Source organism: Limulus polyphemus, unplaced genomic scaffold, assembly GCF_000517525.1.
Source record: "Limulus polyphemus unplaced genomic scaffold, Limulus_polyphemus-2.1.2 Scaffold2993, whole genome shotgun sequence".
Classification (NCBI taxonomy): Eukaryota; Metazoa; Arthropoda; class Merostomata; order Xiphosura; family Limulidae; genus Limulus; species Limulus polyphemus.
The window spans coordinates 136,482-141,242 of NW_013668603.1; positions in this window are offsets into that span (position 1 = coordinate 136,482).

Sequence of the window (4,761 nt, forward strand, 5' to 3'; positions counted from 1 at the left end):
ATAATCTAGATTTCCTACTTAGTAGTAGAAACGTAATAGTAAAGAAACATAGACTTGAATATAATCATCTTCCAATACATTAGTAGAACACTCATTAAATATGAAATTATGTATATACTCATCTTCCAATCATTAGAGAGTACCTCATTAAAATATGAAATTATGTATATAATCATCTTCCAATCATTAGAGAGTACTCATTAAAATATGAAATTATGTATATAATCGTCTTCCTATCATTAGAGAGCACCTCATTATAAATATGAAATTATGTATATAATCATCTTCCAATCAATAGAGAGCACCTCATTAAAATATGAAATTATGTATATAATCATCTTCCAATCATTATAGAGTACCTCATTAAAATATGAAATTATGTATATAATCGTCTTCCTATCATTAGAGAGCACTTCATTATAAATATGAAATTATGTATATAATCGTCTTCCTATCATTGAGGAACACCTCATTAAAATATGAAATTGTGTATATAATCATCTTCCAATCATTAGAGAGCACCTCATTATAAATATGAAATTATGTATATAATCGTCTTCCTATCATTGAGGAACATCTCATTAAAATATGAAATTGTGTATATAATCATCTTCCAATCATTAGAGAGCACCTCATTATAAATATGAAATTATGTATATAATCGTCTTCCTATCATTAGAGAGCACCTCATTAAAATATGAAATTGTGTATATAATCATCTTCCAATCATTAGAGAGTACCTCATTAAAATATGAAATTATGTATATAATCATCTTCCAATCATTAGAGAGCACCTCATTATAAATATGAAATTATGTATATAATCGTCTTCCTATCATTAGAGAGCACCTCATTATAAATATGAAATTATGTATATAATCGTCTTCCTATCATTAGAGAGCACCTCATTAAAATATGAAATTATGTATATAATCGTCTTCCTATCATTAGAGAGCACCTCATTATAAATATGAAATTATGTATATAATCGTCTTCCTATCATTAGAGAGCACCTCATTAAAATATGAAATTATGTATATAATCATCTTCCAATCATTGAAGAACACCTCATTAAAATATGAAATTGTGTATATAATCATCTTCCAATCATTAGAGAGTACCTCATTAAAATATGAAATTATGTATGTAATCGTCTTCCTATCATTAGAGAACACCTCATTAAAATATGAAATTATGTATATAATCATCTTCCAATAATTAGAAAGAACCTCATTAAAATATGAAATTATGTATATATATATCTATAAATCCCTAAGCGTGAATACTGTCTACATCTACAAGCACACAACAGAATACACACCTAATTAAACGGCCGAAAATGTTTTTCATAAACTACCTGTTCTCGTCACAAGAATCTACAACAACATAATATAGAAGTTAAAACAGATTTTTGTGGGTAAGAAAATATTTGAAACCTATATTTATAATACAAGAAATTAAACTTTTGGTAACGAATACGTCTCAGACTAAATTATATATATATATATATATATTCTAAGAATTTATGGGGGAAAGCAAAAAAAAAACAATATGTTATAATGTGTCAACCATATTACAGAATGTTCACATGTCAAAAAAAGAAAAGGCTTTAATTTAGTTTCCAGCCACTATGGGCACTACAAATCGATATTTAATATTTTCTAATATCTTAAAACCCGAACTTCGTTGAATGAAATAAATGTGTAAAGCTTTAAACAATTTTGAAAGGATAAGATAATTAATTATGTTAAACTTAGGATATATATAGTTAAAAATTAAAAATGTCCCTTAATTCTTAACGCATGGGAGTAAAACGTAATTGCTATTTAATGTAAGAGCCAAAAAAATGCGTAGTAAGCTATAATTTGTATTAAAAAGCAAAAAAATTTTAAAAATGCATATTTACAAATATGTAACTTATATAAAAGTAATTATAAATTTAAAACTCAAGAGTGATTCTGAAAGTTTTATTAGTTTCATGACTATTCGGTAGTAACACCAAGATACTTCAAGTTTGCTAACCTTTTTATAATCCAAATTATATAAACTAGTGTAATATTTTCCGTTAAAACACGTAAAAATAAATGCAAACTGAGTGACTCAATATGTATCTTATGTTACCATCCTTTTCCAACATTAAATATTTTTCCTGAGTCAACCTAATGTTGCTAATAGTCTCCCAGCACTAACACTTAGAATGGGACTGAATTTAAACTGATGAAAGAATAAATATTTATAATTCTATAGCAGATAAATTATTCTAAAAAAGTAAATAGATATTTATATTGGAAATCAATTACTTCTCTATAAAATAACGAAATGTGATAAGTCAACACAGATTAAACTAATTAAGACAAATCGTTTTGAGGCTTACATTGACTTAAGATAGCTGTGGCGCAAGTTATTTTATAATTGTCAACACCTAATGCCATAACTGAGTTTGCAATTCTGAAAATTGCTTATATAGTGACCCTTTTTAGTCGAATTTAATGTCAAACTCAGAGATATTTAGTAACAACACATATATATGTATATCACAAGTTAATCATATACAATTTTTATTAATAATCACAATAACTGCAGAATCATAATTATAATTTGTTTTAACAAATTATTTTATTTTTATTTTAAAATCAAGGCAGTCATTGCTAAAAATATTACAATAGTGTCGCTTAAAATGCTTTTTAGTAAACTTTGTGAAAATCTCTTGTCACCGTGTGGTTTGTTTTATCGTTGGGAAGAACTTGATAAACGCATATGTACAATACTTGGTCAGCCATTAGTTGTAGAGTAAGATGGATGTTATTAACTATTGTTATGTGCAAAACTATAAGTGCAAATGAGGGTTTTTGAAAAAATAATTAAAATGCTCTGATAATTTAGACTGAGTTTCACAAAATTTTATAACTAGAAAGATGAGGAGCAAGCCATCTGTTCCAATGGGTTGCGATTTTTCTTTCACATTGTTTTACAATCTCTTATGTTCCATTTCCTTGTTAAAGCAAATATTCAGTAAATATAAAAATATCAAGAAAATTGCCATGCATATTTTTCTGATGAAGTAGAGATTTATTTGTCCATGAAACGCCATCTTATCTAAAGAAATAACTTTACTATACATCTCTCCTTATGTTACTCATAACCGATAGCACAGAATATTGCCTGGTTTTTGGATATGAGACAGGTGGCAACGTGTTGCTGAATTCACTGTTTACTTTTCTTCAATAATTGTTTCATATTTTTATTTTTAATAAAATTTTAATTAAATATATGTGTCTGCTAAATAATTTCTTATTGAGGGGCATTAGGCATAAAGTCATAGAGCTTCTATCTACAATAATCTGTAGTACAAAAAGTATTCTTAACAAAGAATATGACCAGCCTGCGACACAGGAGTGATAATATTGAGTTACATGCTTAGTACTAGATTTAAGCTTAACCAGCTCAGAAATAAAGTGTTCTTTGGTTAAGTACTGATTAGAATATCTGAAAAGCACTCAGTATCATCTATAAAGCATTTTCAAGCACTTATGTAGTACTCGTTAAATATACATTCCATTCGGTAGTCACTAGTTACATTTGCTTTACCAAGATGGCTTCACCAATAAATAACTAAGCAGCGTGATTTTTTTGCAAGGTAGTTTTACAATGTTCTCACAGTTTTCACTAGTTCGTTAATGTCTACTTTCAAAGAAAGGCTTTTCGTTCAATATCCAAATCTCATTTTTCGATTACGAATATAACTTACTTTTAACACATTACTTATTTTTTATTCCGAGGTCTGATTTAAACATTATGTTTCTATATGTGCTCATTGGTCTTCTTCGTGTCTGATTTACTGTCGTGTATTATTTTAGCTAATGATAATAATACTTCACAGGATTTTATTCCTAAATTGCTCTTATTGTAATCAGCTTGGTATTAACATTCCATATTTAAGAACACACTAAGAATTATTTATGTGGCATTCAATACATATACTTGGTAATAAACAGACTTTAATTATGAAAACATTTAGATGGTCAGAAAGCAGCTATTGTTTGTTCAATATCATATTAACTCGTCTTTTCATTTATTTTAGTTCTATAAAGTTTCGGCTATGTGCCAAGATCAAACCCGGTAGTAAACCAGAATATTTAATGGAACCTTAAGTTTATAAAAACAAACACGTTCCTCATGAACAAAATTGTGCGTTTAAGCAACAAAAGCCTGATTAAAGCTAAAAGTTTTTATAACATGAAATAGAAGAACAGTTTCTTTGTTATTCAATTTTGACGTACACTCTTAAAAGAGCATTGAAACAAATAAGATTATGAAATAATTAAAACTATTTTGAAAGAATAAGCGCTAAAGCAAGCTTATGCTACACTTCCCGAGGCACGTTTTATTTCTTTTGTGGCCCGGCATGGCCTGGTGGTTAGGGTCGCGATCTGAGGGTCGCTGGTTTGAATCCCCGTCCCACCAAACATGCTCGCCCTTTCACCCGTGGAAGCGTTATAATGTGACGGTCAATCCCACTATTCGTTGGTAAAAGAATAGCCCAAGAGTTGGCGGTGGGTGGTGATGACTTGCTGCCTTCCCTTTAGTCTTACACTGCCAAATTAGGGACGGCTAGCGCAGATAGCTCTCGTGTAGCTTTGCGCGAAATTCAACACAAACAAACTAAACTTTCTTTTGTAATTGCATTACAACCAATGTCAACACAAACAAACAAACTTTCTTTTGTAATTGCATTACAACCAATGTCAACACAAACAAACA